This window comes from Giraffa tippelskirchi, chromosome 4 (genome assembly GCF_054371585.1).
Source record: "Giraffa tippelskirchi isolate mGirTip1 chromosome 4, T2T-mGirTip1v1.2.pri, whole genome shotgun sequence".
Taxonomy (NCBI): domain Eukaryota; kingdom Metazoa; phylum Chordata; class Mammalia; order Artiodactyla; family Giraffidae; genus Giraffa; species Giraffa tippelskirchi.
Genome location: NC_137278.1, coordinates 77,264,615 through 77,287,607, shown reverse-complemented (window position 1 = coordinate 77,287,607; position 22,993 = coordinate 77,264,615). Strand labels below are relative to the sequence as shown.

The 22,993-nt window shown below is 43.6% G+C and overlaps 1 long non-coding RNA gene across 1 annotated transcript; it reads right to left on the bottom strand.

The window, feature by feature from the left end:
- Positions 1-17,845: 17,845 nt before the first annotated feature.
- Positions 17,846-21,985, bottom strand: LOC145546095 (uncharacterized). The gene is made up of 2 exons (XR_014082496.1): positions 21,680-21,985; positions 17,846-19,814 (listed from the first exon to the last, which is right to left on the bottom strand). It is a non-coding gene; the product is annotated as an uncharacterized LOC145546095 (long non-coding RNA).
- Between the last annotated feature and the right edge of the window lie 1,008 nt (positions 21,986-22,993).

Genomic DNA, 22,993 nt, shown 5'->3' with positions numbered 1-22,993 from the left:
CATCCTTTTCGTGGGCTCTGCCCTTGGAGATAAATGAGGTGGGGATTGGAAGGGAGGTGGCCCAAATATTTGAAAAATCTGGAGCTTGAGCCTGAAAGAACAGGACTACCCCCTTTCAGTTCTGGTAGTATCCACTTCATTTCAGTTTTAAAATGTCTTTTAGAATCTCCACTACATGCAATGTACTGTATAAAAGGAGTATACAATTCATAGTTTCCTGCCTCCTGGAATAAAATAAAGCCTGTCTTGGCTTTATCATCTAACCAGAGGTTTTCACAAGTGCGTTATAAGTGCATTTATAGTGCATTCATGAAAGCATGTGGCAAACTGATGGGTGATACTAACCTGTATATAGCATTTTCCATAAATAAACTCATTTAATCTTTACAACAATCCTGTGAGATATAGGTGCTATTATTGTTAGGGGAAGCACACTGACTGAAGCCACCCACCCTGGCCAGGCACCATAGTAACCATTTACATGAGTTGTTTTAGGACAGGAAGTCCTGGTAAGGAACACGGAACTAATAAGCCACCACCAACTGGAAGAGTTCAGGAAAGGTCAAAAGGAGACACTGCATGTCCGACCACCTCCCAGAATCCTCTCTGGCATCCGTCTTGGCTGAACAAGGTGTGCACCGCCAGGAAGGATTCTGAGTCAGAATGACTGGCTAAAGACAACCCAGAAACTAGACTGCGAGCCACGTGGCAGAGCTGTTCTCCTGGGTTCCCTTACCCTACTGCTCTCTACCCGGGTGCCCTTTCCCAATAAAATCTCTTGCTTTGTCAGCACTTGTGTCTCCTTGGACAATTCATTTCCGAGTGTTAGACAAGAGTCCAATTTCGGGCCCTGGAAGGAGTCCCCCTTCCTGCAACATTATCATCTCCGTCTTACTAGACAGGAAAATGAGGCCCAGAAAAGTAACTTGCCCAGGTCAGCTATTAGTGAGTGGCAGAGCCAGTCATCTGGCTCAAGAAGCTGTACTCTTAAGCACCGTGTGTGCTCAGTTGCTCAGTCGTGTCCAACTCTTTGCGACCTCATGGACTTAGCCCACCAGGCCCCTCTGTCCATGGGATTTCCTAGGCAAGAATACCGGAGCGGGTTGCCATTTCCCTCTCCAGGAGATCTTCCGGATCCAGGGATTGAACTTGCATCTCCTGCATTGGTGGGCAGATTCTTTACCACTGAGACACCTGGGCAGCACACTCTTAAGCATTGCATAATAGATAAAGTGGGGGGCATTCCCGGTGGCTCAGTAGTAAAGAACCTGCCTGCAATGCAGGAGATACAGGAGACTCAGGTTCAATCCATGGATTAGGAAGATCCCCTGGACAACGGCATGGCAACCCACTCCAGTATTCTTGCCTGTCGAAGAATCCCATGGACAAAGGGGCCTGACAGGCTACAGTCCATGGGGTAACAAAGAGTTAACACACACACAATAGATAAGTAGATATAACTCCACTCTGAGAAGAGGCAGATGCAGGGTGAATACTCCAGAGCTAGGGATGTACACTAGCATCCCAGCTTTGGCAGGTGTAAGCCCAAGAGCCCCAAGGGTTCACCATTGCGGAGACTCTAAAGAGCAAAGGTTTTAGAATATTCATGTGATCAACCAGTCCAAAGTCAACTACTTTTATGAAGCAGCATTGTGATATAACAGAAAGAACTAGTGATTTGGTTTTGAGTCACAGTTTCTTTAAGGCTGAGTGACTGCAACTGCTGCTGCTAAGTCACTTTAGTCGTGTCGAACTCTGTGCGACCCCATAGACGGCAGCTACATTTTCTGAGCCTCGCTTCCTCTTCTATAGGGTAGGAATCATCATCATTAGAATATCTTCCCTCGCTAGTGTTCTGAGAATCAACAGTTACACACGTTACATTGCTGATCTTACCTTTGAGTTACTCTTCCATGGTTCTTGGCTACATATAAGAATTCTGCACCACCAGGATTTCATCGTCAAGCCCAGCGGCATCTCCCTATCCAAATTTCCCCAAAATATAAGGATTGGTACAGAATAGACGAAGTCAGACAGCTTCAGATATACTGGACTGCACCTAATGGGAGTTCTTGGCTTAATTCTTACTTATGACTTTACTAATACTGATAGCTAGGTTACTTGTATTTCACCTGTTTTACAAAACTGTTGTTTCTTACAGAATAGACGAAGTCAGACAGCTTCAGATATACTGGACTGCACCTAATGGGAGTTCTTGGCTTAATTCTTACTTATGACTTTACTAATACTGATAGCTAGGTTACTTGTATTTCACCTGTTTTACTAAACTGTTGTTTCTTACATTATCAAATGTATGACTGAGCCTCTGATAAAATGATAGTATATAGTTCTAAAAAATTAAAATTAAAAAAAAAAGAATCTCAGTTACTTTTTCTTATTTAAGTTAATTAATCTATTAAATGCTGGAGTCACTCATACCATGAAAGGAGAATGAGCTTGTTAGCTAATACTGGGTGGAAAGAAAGGTCTTTCATAGAGTTTAGACTGAGAAGAGAAATTTAATGATTTGGGACAGCTCCCTAGCTCTAACTCAACTGTCTTCTAGACATATTTTGGAAGAAAAAGGTAGAGAACATCCCCAAGCTTTTAGCAGCACTAAGGTGTACCAGCTTCTTGAAGTATAAAGGTGCCTGTCAACACTGATTATTTTCTTAAAGTTCCTGCCATCTGATTTTAGATTCTGCAAGACATAAATTAAGACTCCTGAAAATGTTACAACAGCCAGGCTGTTCAGTGGGAGATAAAATGTCAGTAGCAGAGTGTGGGTTGGGATGTCACATGGAGTGGCTGATCATAGGAAGATTTTGTCTCATTTCCCAAATAAAACGCAGCACACTCTGACAGCACTAAAGCACCCTATTCTCATTCTTATTTGCATAATCCCACCCAACATCAAAGCATGATCTTTCTTTAGATCATGATCCCTTCAGGTTGTTTCCTAGATCCTGTTCTGAAGGGAAGTGACCACAGTTCCTAGTGCAGAGAAGCTTGTTAATTGTCAAATGATTTGAGTGAGTGCAAATGCCAGTCTGGCTCCCAGTGAGTCAGAGTGCTGCTGCTTCTCCGTTTGTGAAGGCTGCGTGCTAATGGCCTCTGGCAGGCTGCTCTGTCAAAGCCCTCAGGAATGCATGGAAGACCAATATAAATTTTAAATTGGTTGTACTGAATGTTAGATAGGAATGCATTCTTGTGAAATAGTTCTTAATTTTCTAAATTCTCCAATTTTCTCAGAATTTTTTTCTTTCTGTTTTTTTTTTTTTTGTCCCCTTCAGTTTTTGGCTGCATTCCAAGACATGTGGAATTTTAATTCCCTGACCAGGGATCAAACCCATGCCCCCTGCATTGGGATGCGGAGTCTTTAACCACTGGACTGCCAGGGAAGTCCCCAATTTTTTCAGAACCGACTTGTAAAAATTTGACACTGAGTGGGTCTGCCAGAGTTAAAGTATGTAAGTCTTGTAGTTGCTGAGGTCACTGTGGACTCCACTTGCTGATTCTTTCATTCCTTCCTTGTCTTTAGAAGGGTTCATATATCACCTGGCTCTGGTGTCACCAGTTGGGAGCAGAAATATGACTAATGAGCATGTGTTCCAGGATGATTTATCATGGAGAGGGTCTCTCTCAAATAAGGACCTGCAGAAGGTCCTGCTTTCCCCCACTTTACTATTTCTTTGCTGCCAAACCTGCAAACTGTAGAACCTTTCTAACATAGGGAAGCACGTTTGTGGATGTAGATTTTGCCCATTCTAAGGAAGTTTCCCTGGTGGAAAACAGACTATAATAGTCTACCCTCTCTTTGGCAAAAAAGAAGGTAGAGGGAAAACATTTTCCTAGCATTTAAAACTGCTAGTGATATCCTCAAGGAAAACATCCCCAGTAAAATACTGGAAAACAAAATGAAAAGCTACATGTGCTTTATGATTTTCAGAATGATAACACCATTCGGGCAATTATTCAGTAATTTTCATGTGGCAGAATTAGAAATCTCAGCTGTCATCTCTTAGTCTTTTTGTCAAGTAAAGCCCTATCTGGTATGGCAATTTTATGTTTGTCTTTGAAACGTGAAATCTAGATTATATCAATACGGTTGAAAAACAATTAAACCTTTGTTAAATCATGGTATTTTCACAGCAAAGGAGCTGAAGGTCTGAATGGTGCATTTCTTACCCAAAAGTGGGGAGCAGCAGCTGGGATTGCAGTTGCTGAGACAGCTTTATTGCAGTTTGGGATGAACATACTAACATCAACTCCCCGCTCTGACCTTCTCCTTGTTTAATGTCAATATGGTGTGTGAAGCTGCCTCACTTTTGCCTGCATGATTTTCCTTATGTGCAAGTCAAAAGCACATCCACAGAGATTATGGATTTAACCCAATTTTGACACATCACATTTCTTTCCGCTGGTGAAGAAAGACTGAGATATGACTCATAATTTATTTTAAATCATCTTAAATACACTTAATTATGCATAGAAAAAAGTTGAGATCCAGAACAAGATTCATGCAAATTTACATGAACATCATCTATAAAAATATAGCATATATAATGTTGTCTTATACATAAAATGAAAAGGTTAGCAGCGGCCTTCTCCAGGTTGAGGTCGGAGGGTGGGCCCTAATGACTGGAGTTCCTATCTGCCTGAAATGTGTCTGCAGTATTGGAATATTTTACAGTGGGCATGTATGATTCTTGTTAAGTCCATACATACACTGATAAAGGATACAAAATTACCAAATGGTGCAAGAACTAGAATTTTTAAATGTTTCCATGTACTTCTACCCTAAGCTACCAATTCATTTAGAATATTCTTTAATCATCCCTTATGGAGATGTGAGGAACCTATTGAGCGACAGTCCCCAAAAGTATTAAGCCACAAGAACCGTCGTCACTCAAGGGCCATTCTGATCATTAGAATTAATACTATAGTGCTCCTTCTCCACAAAGCTTTTGGGGAAAAGAATGAATGAGTGAATAAACAAGTAAGAGTTAACATTAGAGCAGTTCTTCACACAGCTGCTGGAGAAAAGAAGGAAACGGAAGAAGGAAGGGAGGAGGAAGGAAGGAAGAGGGACGTCATCTCCACACACTGCCTTGAGAAACGAGCAGCCATGCCAGGTTGTTAACATGAGTGCCCTGATTACATGAAAGCTGGTGACCAAGCAGGAGAGGAGATTAGGAACCATACACCTTGGTCTCAAGAAGGTGAGTGTTGATTGATTATTTTCTTTTGAAATAGTGGAACTTTTTGTCTTCAGAAAAATCTGACTCTATCCAGTATGGGATGCTCCATAGCCACTGAAACCAATATATCCAGTTCCCAGCCCTGCACTAGATTTGCAACCTCAGGCTAATTCCTTAACCTCTCCTGGCCACAGAACAAAAATTTCAAATTAACAGGGTGTATACAAGGATTCCCAGGTGGCTCAGTGGTAAAGAATCCACCTGCCAGGCAGGAGACACAGGTTCGATCCCTGGGGTCAGGAAGATCCCCTGGAGAGAGAAATGGCAACCCACTCCAGTATCCTTGCCTGGGAAATCCCATGGACAGAGGAGCCTGGCAGGCTACAGTCCATAGGGTCACAAAAAGTTGGACAGGACTGAGCAATTCAACCAACCAACCAACAATGCAAGGGTTAAATAAGATGGTATGTGATGAATGAGAAGCTCTTGCACGGCAATGAAGAGCAGCCCCCGCTCAACTAGAGAAAGCCTGCACACAGCAGTGAAGACCCAGCACAACCAATAATAAATAGATTTTTTTAAAAGATGATATGTGCTTAAAAACTTAAAAGAAACTTTGTAAATATATGAAAGCCTATATAGGAAATAATATTGAGTAAAACTACTAAAAGTGGATCTGTAATCACCAATCAATACAAGCCACAAAATCAATTTTGCATGATATAAAGCATTAGAATTTTAAGTGTACTGGATTCAGTGTTTGGTAAAGTTACTTGGTTATAATAAGAACTAAGCTAAAAATCTTTCCAAGTCTTTAGCTGCCACCCCCTTCTCTCTTTTGTTTTCCCCTCTTCCTTTCTCCTTTCCCCAAGAATAGCAAAGGCCATGGGAAATCAGACTAGAGCTGTCAGGTGGAACCCAGTATGAAAACAGCCCCTAAAAACATGGAATTTATCTTTAAAGTTTGAAGGCCAAAGGGAGGAGTTGGTGTCCCATGGAAATATAGCCAACTTTTCAGCATCTGCGTTAAAATGAAATGCCAAATCCATAATTTTACTTGCCTCCCCTTCCACCTCAGATTCTCACATAATGGAGATGTGCATGAAACCCAAAATCATGACCCTAACTTCAAATCACCTTCTGAGGAGGGTGACGGGTACATGGGCTGTAATACCAGTCTTAGTGTTAATCGTTCCATCATGTCTGACTCTTTGTGACCCCATGGACTGTGTCCTACCAGGCTCTTCTGTCCATGGGATTCTCCAGGCAAGAACACTGGAGTGTGTTGCCATGCCTTCCTCCAGGGTATCTTCCAAACCCAGGGATTGAACCTAGGTCTCGTGCATTGGCAGGCAGATTTTTTACCACCTGAGCTACCAGGGAAGCCCACGTAGGTTTAAATCCCTGCTCTTTCTCCGGACAAGCTCAGTTACCTTGGGAAGGTTACTTCCTCACTCTGAATCTCAGAGGTGAAATGAAGGTTCTAAATCACAGGAGTATCAGTGTGTTATTAAGTAGCAAAAATACCAACCTGTGTTCACTGCTACCTGGGCACAGCATGCCAGGTGATTCCAGGATTCCAGAATGACTTGGGGAGGAGGGCCGGGGAGGTCAGCCTGGGTCTTCTTCTTCTAAGAAATGGACAGGCCTCTGACTGTCACCATGATAGCCTGGGAAGCAAGGCCACAGGTGGGAAAAGTAGGAGAAAGTTATAAATCTGAGGAAAATGTCTAATGAAAAACCAGTGCTCAGTGGCCCAGTCATGTCCAACTCTTTGCTACCACATGGACTATATAGCCCACCAGACTCCTGTCGGTCCATGGAATTTTCCCGGCAGGAATACTGGAGTGGGTTGCTATTTCCTTCTCCAAGGGATCTTCCTGACCCAGGGATCAAATCTGTGTCTCCTGCATTGGCAGGCGGATTCTTTACCACTGAGCCACCTGGGAAGCTCAAGGAAAGCCAATTTCCCCCTTAAAAGAAGAGGAGCCAAAAACAGCATAACATTCCGCAAACTCCAGCTGAGGAGCCCAGAAGGTCTGAGTCAAGAGGCCCAGGGCCCTGAGCCTGGGACTCCCAGCCACACCCCTGCTTTCTGACCCAGTAGAGGAATTTGCCAAAGCACCAATCCAAAAACCCAAAGGTTTCCAGCTGAAGCTGGCTTTCTAACAGTGGGGTGAACCGGAAGAAGACATGATTTTTGGCGTACAGTTGTGTGATCTTCACGTCTCATTCAATCCCCAGACTTCAAGGCTATCTTGTCCTTTGTTGATACCTATTCTTGGTCCCAACAGCCCACGGATGCAAACTAACCGCATCGATTTTCATTTAAATCATAATAAAGGGAAAAATTGAATCAAGGTGTTTGTGTTTTCTCCCAAAGCAGAAGCAAGTGCTCTGCAAACAGACACAGCCTTGTTTCAGGCACGGATGTCAGAAACGTGGAGCCTGTAAATCTGCCCAGGCAGTTCTGTTCTTGAATCATTAAGAACAACCGAGTGGGTGGAATGAGAACATGAAATTGCTGTGTGCACTCATGTTTTGTTTATGGAGCAATTATCTCTAGACGTGTTTTCTTTTTTTATGGACAATCTTTTCTATGTTTGATTTTGAATTCCCCATCTTCCTCCCGGTCCCCAGCTCTCCCACACTCACTAAAAAGAAACATTCAGAGTATTACGAAAATCTCCGCAAATTTAAAGAATAGGTTCCATTCAATGTCTCTCTCAACCAATTCCATTTACTCAGTCAAAATAAGTGATTTAGGATTATGAATAACACAGATAACAACTGAATTTGAATACTGCATGTTATTTCCCAAGCTCATAACAACTGTCCCAAATCATAAAAGTCACTTTTCATTTCTCCATCATTGTGCAAGGAGGATCTCCTTAGCCCAGTGATCTGCAAGGCTTGTGATGCTAATTATCAGCAGGGTTTAATTGGAGGTTTACTCCCCCGCCACAAGATTCTTCACTCAACTTCACTGTGCCTCTGTCTATCTATAAAATGGGCATTATATCTAATTTGTGAGGACTGCATGCCTAGAACACAGTGGTGGTGGTGATTTAGTCGCTCAGTCATGTCCAACTCTTTGTGACCCCATGGACAGTAGTCTGCCAGGCTCCTCTGTCCATGGGATTCTCCAGGCAGGAACACTGGAGTGGGTTGCCAATTCCTTCTCCAAGAACACAGTAAGCACTCATTAAACTGTAGCAGTTATGGTTGTTACTGGGCAGACAGGATGGAGCAAGCTTTTGCCAGATCCTATGAATCTTGTTCTCTGACACACCCCTTCCCCAACCTTGGCATCCAGCACACAACAAAGGGTACCTCTCAGACTTAGCATGGGGATAACAATCCCGGTCAGTGCCCCCGTCTTCCTAGCCCCCCTGAAGTTTCTATCCATCTCTAGAGAGACCTGCCAGCAGCTCCCCGCTACACCCCCTCCTCGAGGGAGTGTGTGTGTTTCTGAATTCTGCTGCTGCATTTACCATCTGGGTGGATCTCATTTCATTGTTTCTTCTCTTGTTGTTTTTTGGCTTCTCGGCCATTGTCCTGCCTGGGGCCTGCCCCAGTCACGTGCTCTGTGGCCCCTTACTGTGACGTCCCTTGTTTTTGGCAGCAAGCTTGCTGCTAGAGGCAGAGAATGGTGGCATCAGGTGCGTAAAGCAATCGCATTACGTTTTCTCTCAGGAAAACTATCTTGGGTTTTAAAAAATGTTCTGTGGAACGGATCTAATAACTTAGTTCAGTAATAATTTCTCCTTTGCCGGCTCTCACTGCAAGGATTCTTTCAGAAACAATAGAGCATTAGTGCTTTGCAATAGGCTAATGGGGCTGAATTTCCAGAGGACTCTCAACTAAGGAGGAAAGCTTTTCAGATTATCCACAACACAAACCGCTAGGGGCAACTCCCACCCTGGCCCGGAAATGGATATAGATGGGGCAGCAAGGCCAAGGCAGGTCCTGGAGTTTTCTAGGTTCCATGGGCTCTCTAATCAGTCTCTCCCTGAGGCTCCGCAGAGGTTTATCTCTTGAGCCGAGACCCTGTCCAGCCAACGTTCAGTGTCCCAGTCAACATCTTAGCCACAGGAATGCTAACCAGGCCAGCAGGCCTGGAAATGCTGGGGGCTGTCCATCCCCATCCGGCCCCTCTCCAGGAGCTGATCAAATTAGAGATGGAGAGCAGCAGCCACAGACTTTTCCCAGGAAGCTGTAGAGCTGTCAGTCAACTAGCACTTAATTTCCGGTGGGTTGTAAAAGTGTCATTTATCCTGCAAGCTTCAGGATGAACAGGCTGCTAGGATTCTAAGTTAAATGATGCAAGCACAGCTCCTCTTGGTGATGATTTTGTGCTTCAGAATTAAAAACAAAGCCAAAAAGACCAAACCTGCTTTTACAGTGATTGCAGTGAAGAAATCACTTTCTGGGAAATTCCCTCGGTGAAGCCATGTGTAACCTGGGTGGACAGCCACTGGAGGTCCATAGCCATTCAGCAGGACCTCATGGGCACAAGTGGAGTTCTGCCTGAACTCCTGCCTGAGGTCAAGTTTTCACCACTTTTGACACAGTCCCACTGATTAAGGGATGGCCCCCAGGGAAAATGGATATAATCAGGCTGATTAGGATCTTGGGGTCTGCAGGGGCATTCGAAAGTGGGACAGCAACAGTGGCCCTGACACAGTGAGGCAATTGAGTAAGGGATGAACAGATGCTGGTCTCAGGCCATTGGACAGGACAGCTCCCCTGGGCTTGCAGACCTAGGATTTAGAAAATCATGGAGTGCTTACTGTGTTCTTCTCATTTCTAGGCAGGGCCACATGGGATGTCCCTGGAGGTCCAGTGGTGAAGATACCAAGCTTCTACTGCAGGGGACACGGGTTCGATCTCCGGTGGGGGAATCAAGACCCCACATACCATGAGGCATGGCCCAAAAATAGGGGGGAAAAAAGGGCCAGGTGAAGAAGAAACAACTTCATGGAGCCATGAAGCCATCACGTTAGGGTGGTGGGATCTGTGCATGTGGTGGGGCTTGGAAAGGAGGAGATTTAGTGGGGGAACACTGACTTATTATTTAAATTACATATAGGATACAAAAATGCTATCAATAAATACTACCAAAAAAGGCACAGTTAACTTTAATAATAAAGATAGATTAGCAGCCCAATAGAACATTGGGTAGTGATGGTAATGTTCTTTGTCTGGACCGGCCAGGTATGGCTATCGAGCACTTAAGAAGTGGCTAATGCAACTGAAGAACTTCATCTGTACTTTTACAACCTTTTGATTTTAATTTGGATAGACACATACAGCTAGTGGCTATGGTGTAGGATAGCACAGGCTTACGGGGTTCAAGGTGGGAAAGAGAAAGAAGACATAAGAACAATCTCCCTGTCAACTATATTTCAATTAAAAAAAAAAAACTTCCTTGTTTTTCCTTGTTTGTCCAAGCCCCAAAAGAAGCAAATCTAATTCATTTGCTAATGAATTCAGGCCACGGGAGTAAAAACATAATTTCAACTTGTATTGAAAGTGTACTTTAATGCGTGTCTAAATGTTGAACCGTAATAGCTTCTCGTTCAGTTTCGGTGGGAAAAAATACCACTTTATGCCTCTGGAAAATAGAAGTGTCATTCTCAGCATGTGCCCACCATTAATACCTGCATCTCCCAGCGCCACAGAGCTTTGTCTCTAAGCTTCTAACGTCATGTTATGAATTTTAGTCAGAAGCACAAGCAAGTTCTATTGCTAATGACAGGTCCGATTCCCCACTTTGAATTAGACAACCGCTCCATCCAGGAATTCACTACCTTTTAGCATTTCCACTAGTGAAATGAAAACATTCCTCCAAGAAATGTTTCACTGTACTGATTGTTGTTCAGCAGCCAGCTCACATCAGTGGGTTTGAGTGGTACCCCTGGGCCTGGGCAAATCCAAAGAGGGGATGTGGCCTCTGCCCACAGACAGCAGACACCAGGGAAGAGGCAGGACACCTGCTATCCACCCACAGGCCAAGCCCCTAGCAATCCTTTTGGAGCAGACCCAGAAGCCCAGGCTTTGCCTCTTGCAGGAGACAGAGGTCAAGCATGAATGAGGTGAAACAAAGACATCTCAAGCAAAGCATGGGCTTGGCAGAAGGGGTGGGGCGGGGGGGCGGTGGAGGCTCTTCTGGTTAAAAACAAACAACTGAAAGAAACCAGTCAGCCCACAGCTTGGAGCCTGGTATCTGAGCCAGACAGTAAGCTTTTAAAATTCCATAAAGTGCAAGCACCTCACAACAGCACTGTCTGATGTCAGAGCCCTGCCCTGGTCTTGTGAAAAGCACCAAGGGCCCTTAGTGGTGGGAGTCCTGTCTGGCGAAGAGCGGGATGTCCCAGCCAGCTGTTGGGTGGGAAGAGCCCAGACCTGCCAACCCCAGAGACAGCAGACCTGAGCGGCAGCTTGGCCAGGCCTGCTTAATTGATACAAGCTCCTAATGAGCAGGATAAACACCATTTGGGGCCATTTGCTGTGAAATGGACTGGGGTGTATGAGAAATCAGACTTATATGGGCAGAAAACACACACGTCGGCAGAAAATAATGTGCTGGAAAAGTTTTAAATTGAAGACATGCCGTTATGGGTGTGCAGAGGTGTTAATGCTTATGTAATTAATCATTTCATATTTGAAGATTGGGATTTTTTCCCTTTTAATTAATTAGCCAGTAGACTCATTACAGTACATTTTTCATGTCATAAAGGCAGTGGGTTCTAAGGGAAGTGGGGGGTGGGGTGCAGGGGAGAAGTGGGACAGCAGTAGTGATACAGTGCATTGTGAAAATTTCAGGGAACCAGAGTCATCGCTGCCCGAAAATTCCCTGCGAGGGGACCAGGAACCCTCAACTGGTCCAGATGCATGGGATTTATCCACTTCCCATGAATGCAAGACTCCACTGTGCTCAACTGAGTACACACACACACACACACAAGTGCGAGACTCCACTGTGCTTTTTCATAACCTGCATTTATAACCTGCATTTAGCAAGAGTTATGGCCTATTCGCTGGATGGATTTGTCTTTTACTCGAAACAGGGTGTGGGCTTCCCAAGAGGCGCAGCAGTAAAGAACCAGCTTGCCCATGCAGGAGACGCAGGTTGGATCCCTGGGTCAGGAAGATCCTTTGAAGTAGGGAAACCCACTCTTGTATTCTTGCCTGGGAAATCTCACTGGACAGAGAAACCTGACAGGCTACAGTCCATGGGGTCGAAAAGAGTCAGACATGACTGAGCAACTGAGCACGCAGGCAGGAAGGAAGGATGCAGAAGGAGGGTGTATCGTGATCAGGCTCTGCAGCCAACCACCCTCGGTTCCAGTCCTGACTATACCTTCTTAAGCTGTAGATTTGGCACAAGTCCCTTAGACCTTTTCATGCCTCAGTTTCCTGCTCTGTACAATGAAGATAATAGTAGTACCTACCTCAGGGTTATTGAGAGAAGAAAATAAAAGAGTGCATATAAAGTGTTTACTTAGGTACCTGGCACAAACTGATGACTGAAAGATGGTAGGTGTTATTACTAGAACAGTTGCACTCCTTTGTGGAATAGACCACCCTTGACTTCTTCACAAAGCTTTGTGTGTGGCCATGGGGGTGCTGGAGAGAAAACAGAGAGGGTAAAATATACTCAACATAAATTTTAGCATTTTAACCATTTTTAAGTGTACAGTTCTATGGCATTAAATATACATTCACATCATTGGACAACCATCACCATTGTCCTTCTTTGGAACTTGTTCACCTTCCCCAACTGAAACTGTGTAGTCATTAAACAATAATTTCCCATTCCACTTGGCAGCCACCTTTCTACTTTCTGTCACTAAGAGTTTGACTACTCTAGGAACCTCGTATGAGAGGAATTGTACTATATTTGTATTTTGTGACTGGTTTATTTTACTTAGAAAAATGTCTTCAAGGCTCATCCACGCTGTAGCCTGTATCAAAATGTCTTTCCTTTAAGACTGAATAATAATTCCGTTGTATGTATATATCACATTTAATCCATCCATTCATCCATGAGTGGAGACTCCTGTCTTTCAGTTATTATGAATAATGCTGCTATGAACAAGGGTGTACAAATGTCTCTTCAACACTTGGCTTCCAATTCTTTTGAGTATATACTCATAAGTGGAATTACTGGATCATGTGGTAATTGCATTTAATTTCTTGAGGCATCATCCTATTGTTTTCCACTGCGACTGCACCATTTTACAATCTCACCAGCAACGCACATGGTTGCAATTACTCCACGTCCTCACCAACACTCATTTTCTGGTGTTTTTTCTTAATAGCCATCCTAATTAGCATGAAGTTGTATTCCGTTGTGGTTTTGATTTTCATTGTCCTAATGACTAGTGATGTTGAGCATACTTTCATGTTCCACAGAGTTTTTGATAGCAAATATAAAAGAGAGAGCATAGCAGAAACTCCCTGGGTTCGGGGCACAAAACAAGCTTGTATTTCTATCAAGATGATAGATAGATAGATAGATAGATAGATAGATAGGTGAATATGGAGAGATATTACATTTAGTATAAACATAGAAACAAAATGCGTCTGCTTTGTGTCAAATCATTAACTCACAGGGTTTAGCTCTGGGACAGGGGGAAGAACTTTTCTAATTTACTTTATATGTTCCATGAGAAGGGAGGATGGAGGTGTGTGTATGTGAAATTACAGGTGTCCTACTTTTGTGTTTTTCTGTTTCTCAATATTTCTATAATGTGTTGCTTTTGTAAAAAAAAGAAAAATATTTTTAAAAAACAACCTTAGTAACATGTGCATTTATGTTGAATTTCATAAGTCATTTGTTTCATGGAACACAGACCAAGAGCTACAATCCATAAACATTTGAACTGAAACCCTTCTAGTGCTCCGTTGTATCCTACTTGGCAAAGGCACGACAGAAATGGCTCTATGGCTCCGCCTGCCCTAGGGTCAGCTAGGAGGCCAAAGCTAAGACCACAGCGGAGGAAGACATACGCCCGTTTTCATGACCTTTACAGTCTTGCTGCCACTCACACCAAACACGGTGAGGGTACCACAGTGGGCTTAACAATTGTGTGAAAGTGCGTGTGTGTGGATGTGATCTAGGTACTTTTTGAGACGAGATCTCCCAGAGTCTGCCATAGTTTGGAAGCCTCCCCTGGAGGTGTCGCAGCAGTGATGAGTGGGTCCTGAGCTGACCTTGAAGGATGAAGAGAGCGTGTTAATGGGTGTGTTAAATGGGTGTGTTGAGGAAGGAGTCAGATAGTACTCCAGGCCCTGGGGACAGCATGGTGCAAGGCTTAAGATGAAGCGAGCCAGGGCAGTGCTGGCACTATAGGATGTGGCCTGGCAGGAAATGAGGCACAAGTTCAGGGAAACTCAAATGATTATTACAAAAATTATAATATTTCTATTATATTAGAAATATAATAACGTTTTTGCCTTGACTTCAAAAGTAATACATGTTCATTAAAGAATTTGATGAGATATAGATATAGATGAGAAGATACTTATTTTTACCAAAATACTAAAATATTAATATAATGATTTTATGGCCCTCCCTGGTCAATGCAGTTCCTATCCCTGGGTTAGGAAGATCCCTTGGAGAAGGAAATGGCAACCCACTCCAGCATTCTTGCCTGGAAAATCCCATGGAGAGAGGAGCCTGGCAGGCTACAGTCCTTGAGGTCACAAAGAGTCAGACACGACTTAGTGACTAAACCACAACAGGGCTGACCCCGAAAGGACCTGCGTTTGCCACAGCTGTGCCTCTGGGGGCCGTTGCTCACCATCCAGACCTCCCTTTTTTCACCCTCAGGGCCGCTCTGTGGCTGGGCTTAGAGGACCAGGACACGCCGTAATGGAGGATCAGAAGGGCTTCATTTTCAAATGACTGAGAACCTGAGGAGGGTCCTAGGAGGCCTGGGACTCAGGGTCACCCTTGATGCGGCCGTTGCCCAATTCAGCTACTGGTAGGGTCGCCAGGTTTAACAAATGGTAATATGAAACACTCTGTTAAATTTGAAGTTCAGAAATAACAAATAATTTTTCCATATAAGTATGTTCCAAGTATTGCATGGGACATACTTTTATCCAAAACCATTTTTTTAAATTATTCATTGTTTATCTGAAATTCAAATTGAACTAGGTATACTATGTTTTTGAGGGCTTCCCCAGGGCTTAGCAGTAAAGAAATTGCCTGCAATATGGGAGCTGCAGGAGACGCAGGTTCAATCACTGGATCTGGAAGATCCCTTGGAGAAGGGCATGGGAACGTGGAGAATCCAATGAACAGAGGAGCCTGGCAGGCTACAGTCCATGGGGTTGAGAACAGTCGGACATGACTGAAGCAACTTAGCATGCCCGCACGCATTCTGTATTTTTATCTAGTAACAGATTTTTATTAACCTGATGTATTTGTTTCCTATTGCTGCTGTAGAAAATGACCACAACTTTAGTGTCTTCAAACAATACAGATTTACTCTCTTATAATTCTGGAGGCCAGAAGTCCAAAATTACTTTCACTGAACTGAAGACATTGTTGGTGGCAGGACTGGTTCCTTTTCCAGATTCTCAAGGATGACTTCATTCCCGTGTTCATGGTCCCTTCCTTTCTCTTTAAAACTAACAGCAAGGCTTTAGTTCAGCAGCCTTTCTTTAAATCTTTCTTTAAATCACTCTCTAACTATGACTTTTCTTTTTCTCTTTATTATTAAACTTTTTATTTTGTATTGGTGTATAGCCAATTTAGGGGATTCCCTCATAGCTCAGTTGGTAAAGAATCCGCCTGCAATTCAGGAGATCCTAGTTCGATTCCTGGGTCAGGAAGAGCCGCTGGAGAAGAGATAGATGACCCATTCCAATACTCTTGGGCTTCCCTTGTAGCTCAGCTGGTAAAGAATCCACCCACAATGCGGGAGACCTGGGTTCGATCCCTGGATTGGGAAGATCCCCTGGAGAAGGGAAAGGCTACCTATTCCAGTATTCTGGCCTAGAGAATTCCATCGATTGTATAGTCCATGGAGTCACAAAGAGTTGACAAGATTGAGAAACTTTCACTTTCATAGCCAGTTAACAATGTTGTGATAGTTTCAGGTGGACAGCAAAGGGACTCAGCCATACATATACATAGTATCCACTCTCCTCCAAACTCTCCCTCCATCCAGGCTGCCACATAACATTGACCAGAGTTCCTTGTGCTATACAGTAGGTCCTTGTTGGTTATCTCTTTTAAATATAGCAGTGTGAACATGTCCATCCCAAACTCCTTAATTAACTTTTCCTCCCATCCTTCCCCACAGAAGTCTGTGAGACTAAGTCTAAGTCTCTGAGACTCTGACGTTTCTGCCTCTTGCTTACAATGTGTTACATGGGGCCCACTTGTCCAAGCCAGGATAAATCTCCCCATCTCAAGAGTGATAATCTAATCACGTCTGCAGTCTCATTTACCATATGAAGTAACATATTCACAGGTTCAAGGGATTAGGATATGGACATCTTCAGGGAGCCATTATTCAACCTATTACACCTGCCTGACAACCATCACATATTACATTGTTTTTATGGCAAAAGGCATTCTGAGTTCCTAACTCCAAAACCAACTTCCTTCCCCCATCTGTAGGACAGTACTTGGCATTCTGTATTGTAACTATTTCACAAAGGTCTGTCTCTGTCTCCCTACTCCCCTGCTCGGAGGATACAGACAACAGCTATTTATCTCAAGTCTGCCCTGTGCTTGACACAGTGATGATTGACTCACAGCGCTTGAGCAAATGCTGATTGGATACGTATTGAATTGTAAATTAAGGTGTCCCTTTAACAACATATTTATATTATGGAAATAAACAACAAGAGATGTGTTAGGTAAGAATGTGACTCGCTGGGAAGAGAGATGGACTCTGGACTAGATTTCTGAGCAGCAACAGGAGCAGAGCAGAGAGGCTCAAGAGAAGAGTGAGGTGGAAGGGCAGGAGCACCCCAAATCATAGCCCCTCCCTGGGTCCTGGGTGCAGGTAGTGTAAATCTGAGCGGTACGTGTGAGTGTGGTAGGGTTCCCCAAGCACACGCTGAAGCAAGGACTTGGGTGCAAGCACTTGATTGAGGAAGCACTGAGAGGGAGCGGCGCAGTAAGACGGCAAAGGATTAAAGCCATGTAAGAATGTGTTGATGGGTGCTGTGGGCATCGAGGGCCAACCTCCTGGGGGCCCCTCAGAATTGCCCCCATAGAAATGCACCCACAGAAACATTCATTGCCCTTGCTGGGGCTATGCATGAGAACTCTTTAGAGGTGACCTGAAAGGGGCCCTGAAGGGATATGGCAGGACAAATGTTGTCTGTTCAACGTGATTATTACTATAAGGTGAGATTATATGGATGTTCACCTTTGATTTTATTTACTTTTGTAATATTCATTTTATTTTATTTATTTATTTATTTATTTATTTTGCAGATAGTGAAGTGCAGTTTATTACACCGGCGGGCCCAAGGCAGAGTATCCTCTTAGCCAAGGACCCTGACCAGCATTTGTGAAAATCTTTTATACCCCATGTATACGTGTCTGAACCCACCACCCAACTTCCTTGTGACTTACATAAACAAAGGAAAGGTAAATACAATCACAATAACTCCATCATTCATGTGTTATGTGTTCAAACAGTCAATAATCAATAAGCCTGAGGTTACATTCCAAACAGTCAATAATCAATAAGCCTGAGGTTACAGATAAGAATTTATGACCTGTCCGGAGGGGGTCTTTTCCTTCTATTGTCATTTCCACAGGCACTAAGCACAGAGTTCAGAGTCCACTAGAGTGGTGGCCGAGCATAATCAGCACGAACAGGCCTAAGATGGAGTCCAGGCCCTATGAATTCCTTCTTCATTCCCCCCTCTTGATGCTCCTAGTTTCCGTAACAAGCATCATTCATTGAGCCCTCTGGCCACCCACATGAGAGAAGGCTATCAACCTCTGGGTTACAAAGCTCACAAGACATTGTAAGAAGCAGGGCCCACAAAGCAGTATGATTAGAACTATTATGACAACAGTAACAACAGTTTTCCACCAATCTCCCTTTACCCAGGACAGGACCGAAGTCCAAAAGGGAATATTTTCATCAGACATGGCTTTCACTTGATTTTGCATATCTTCCAAGGCAGTAGATACATTTTTAGACAGGTCAGGGATGTATACACAACATTCGACTTTAATTATGGCGCAAGTCCCTCCCTGGGCTGCTGTGAGTATGTCTAATGCCATCCTATTTTGAATTACTGCCCTCCTCATCTGAATTTGTTCTTCGTTCAAGGCTTGAATGGCTTTTGTACTGTCTAAGGGGGCCTGTTTAGTGAAATTAGTTAAGGCCTCCACCTTAATCATGATATCAGTTGTCCCTACAGAGGGTACAAACAAGGCAGCAAGATAGTCATACCATTGGAACATAGATCTTGTCCATCTTGCGTGCAGATAGGGCAGGTTTACTGGAGGTTGATGTAGGCTAGGCTTAATACTGCCATGGGCGAAAGTAAATCCCAGTGTGCAACGCCCTACCCAGCCAATTGGTAACCATGGCCATAAGTTAAGCCCACAGAGCCACTGGGTCCCGTTGGGGGCTACCCAACGGATTCCAGGATTATATTTCCAGTCAGAACCGGGCCACTGAACCAACTGATTGGGGTGATAGGCAACGTCTATGATTTGTTTACATTGTTCAGGAGACAAATGACCCATATATTTTAATTCTTTTGGGTCTAGGTGGCGGTCTCCAAATCCAACTTTGTGTTCTTTTTGTTCCCAGCAAATAGTAGCGGGAACAATCAACTGTCCTTTCTCAGGAGTCATCCAGAAATATTCATCCCAGACCTGGAAGTATTGCTCAAGGTACCGGGAGGCCTATCCCCCTTTTGTAAGGGAGCCCTTCTCTTTTTTATTTTTCATATATGAGGTATAAGCTCTTGTTACCTCCGTAAGACTAGTGTTCATATTAAATGTAACCCCATGTCCCTGGCCCATTGATGGCCTTTTCTTACACCAGGAGAGCAAAGAAAGGTTATGATTGGTGAGAGAAAGGAAAGTTCCCTTCTGTTGTTCCAAGAAGGAGCACAGTGGTATAAAGTCTTCATAACGAAGTGGTGACACCCACCAGGGGAGTCCGTCCATAACTGACAGGGGCATAGCCCCACATACCCAACAGTTGGAGGAATTGTGGAAGTCCGCGTAGGAATGTGCCCATGAGATGAAGACGTTGTCCTGTGCAGGAAGAGTGGTCAGGTTCAGAACTGCATTGGTGAGGCCGAGTAGCAGGAGTCGTTTACCCAGCTCCATCCTAGAGAGGGCTCGTCTGGAACCTTATTGTCTTCTTCCTCTTCAGAATGATCTTGGTTTCCCGAGGGTAGGTGGGGTCCTTCTGGGTGGTCCACTCGGCGTCTTCCGGGTCAGCGTGGTATGCCTTCTTCGCTCTGGTGTGATGGATCCAAGGGGCAATGCCTGCAACTTTAACTCCTCCTTGCAGATATTGTAATATTTTAAAAGTTTATGGAACTTTATTTAAAAGAGGAATATTTCCACACCAGTCAGAACGGCCATCATTAAAAAGACTACAATATAAAATAAAAAGGTTTTTTTTTTTAAGTCTACAAATAGGAAGAGGAAGAGAAAGTAGAGAAAACAGAACTCTCCTACACTGTTGGTGGGAACGCATTAATCAGTTGGTACAGCCACTAGGGAAAACTATATAGAGGTTCCACAGAAAACTAAAAATAGAATTACCATATGATCCAGCAATTCCACCCCTGTGCATATATCCAGACAAAACTATAACTCAAAAAGATACACGAACCCCAGGGTTCATAGCAGCACTATTCACAACAGCCACGACACAGAAATCAACCTAAATGTCCACTGACAGATGAATGGATAAATAAGATGTGATACATATATACAATGGAATACTACTCAGCCATAAAAAGAACAAAATAATGCCATTTGTAGCAACATGGATGGACCTAGAGATTATCATACTAAATGAAGTAAGTCATAAAGAGAAAGACAAATACCATATGATATCACTTATACGTGGGACCTAAATATGACACAAATGAACCTATCTATGAAACAGAATCACAGACATAGAGAACAGATTGGGGGTTGCCAATGGAACAGGGTTCAGGGAGAAGTGGAGTGGAAGGTTGGGATGAGCAGGTGTCAGCAATCATATATAGAATGGGTAAACAACAAGGTCATACCGTATAGCACAAAGAAATATATTCAATATCCTCTGATAAACCATACTGGGAAAGAATATGAAAAAATATGTGTATACATGTATAACTGAATCAGTACAGCAGTAATTACCACAACATTGTAAATCAACTATACTTCAATTAACAATTTTTTCAATAAACAAATAAAAATTTTAAAAGAGGAATATTTCCTTTTGTGAAAAATACTATAGGAAATAAGTCTTCTCCATCCCCTCAAGATACTACTCTACAGTTAGGTCTTTGAGAGTGAGCAGTTTTCAGCCTCCAAGGCAGCTGCCATCTCGATTCTCCTAGTCTGATACATATACACAGAAAACATTCCTCTAGCATTTCTGACTTTAAAATTCTCTTTCTCTCACCGCCCTTACTAGCCACAATCTTTATACATTTATCAGTATATGGGAAGTATTTCCCATCATACTTCCTCAGAGTCTATCTCTGATCATCAATTGACTCTTCTGAAAAGAAAATAAATACCAGTAATTATAAATTCATCGAGTTCATTCTGTTAGGATAAACTTTTTTCTTGTATTTTCTTGCTATAATTAATTTTGGTTTTATCTGATTGTTTTTAGACAATATTTTACCCTGGGAATTGTCTGTGTGAATATCTGCATTCACTCCTTGATTCTGGAGTGTTGGGCTATGAAAGAAAAGGCCACCAAAAAACAAAAACAAAAACACTAGCTGTCATCAGTGACAGGACCTTCTGAGTGTGAAGAACTTGAGTGAGCTGCCAGGCTCTGTGGGTCCCCTTGGGGTCCATGGTGACAAGATAGCCAGTCCCTACCAGGAGTCCCTGTGGTCGCTCTCAGGTTCAAATCAGGATGACAGCTCTCCCCAAGGACACCTGGATTTGAGGGGATAAGGGTTTCATGAATCAAACCAGCAGCATCACAGCCTGAAGGCCCTGGAGACCCCTTTCCTGTCTAGTTTCTTTCTCTTTCTTGGCCACACAGAACAGCTTGTGGGATCCTAGTTCACTGACCAGGGAGAGAACCTGTGTCCCCTGCAGTGGAAGCACAGAGTCTAAACCTCTGGACAAACAGGGAAGTCCTCCTGTCTAGTTTCTTGAAGAGAAAGAAAAGGAATATGAGAAACTTTTTTTCACTTATTCACCCCACAAACTGTTGTAAAGGAATATTCCTATGGGCCAGGGACTGTACTAAGTACTCAGTCCAAGGTTAGATGCGAATTACCTTTCCCAGAGGGAATAAACTGTGTGATGCCTCTGATGCTGTCTGACCACCTCTGAAATGGAACACATAGGGTGGGGAGGAAACAGAAGGAGGATGGGAGCAAATAATTGCGCCACCCACACCAGGAAGCACCGGAGTCAGAGCCAAGTGCCCTCTGCTGCTGCTGATGACTGCCCAAATTTAGAAAGACGGGGATCATATTCTGTCCAAAACCTTAAGGAACACAGTGCTTCCATAAATAAGCATCTCTCTCTCTCTCTCTCTCTCACACACACACACATACATTCCAGAATGCTCTACTGCCATGTCACAGTGGAAGGAGGGTTGCATTTTTGTTTACGTTGGCAAATCTAAATTTGGACCTAGAGTCTCATCACAAAGACTGCTTCACAGGCCCTGGTCCCTATCAAGCCTGTGTCCCTCTTGCTGTGGGCCAGGGGATAAGGCCACCCCACTAACACAGGCTAGAACCTGGGCCTGAGGTCCCCTGCCAACTGTTCCCTGACTGCCCACCATTCTGCCCATTCACTGTGCAATCTATCTTGCAAAAACAATTGGCATTCAGTTTTCAGGGGATGAGCACTAAGTGCAAAGTATTTAGCATCTAGAAGTTAAGCTACAGCACAAAATTGCCTCTTTAGTGAGTTAGATTCAACTACCTGCCTCCTTTTCTTAGCTGTGCATTGTAATAACCAGTAATTTCCCGCTCTGCGCATATCCACGTAAGGCAATTCAAGTGGTGGGGGCTAGATGGGCATTTGGTACAAAATGCCACAGGCAGAATATTACTGCAAAAGAATGGTTGGCTCTTCCTCCAGATTTTCTTCCACTAAGGATTTGGCTCCCCCCACCCTCCTGGCATCTACACTCAGCACTCTGAGAGCGAGCGGCAGGAGACCACTCTGCTCTGACAACTTTCTCTGCCACTGACATTATCTCCTAATTATCTTCTCAGCAGAGATGGCTGGGTACCAGTCCTCAACTTGTGCAAGACGATTATATTACCCAATCTGATTGGGAGGAAAGGAAATTCTGTTGTTCTTTGAGTTTCTTGGAGTTGTTACCATTTTTCCATAGGAGCCCAAGTAATATTCACAATAATAAAGAGGAAAACACACACACACACACACACACATTAACTTCAAACAACCATTACTAAAAACAATAACACACGCTTTTTCGCCAGATGAATATGTTTATGTAACAGGGTGACTCTTGTCCTCAGCACAGCTTCCAAGAACCAGATCCATTAAGTTAATGGCCTGAAACAGAGCCCAAAAGACCCGTGTTTGTTCCATGACACACGCGCTGGGT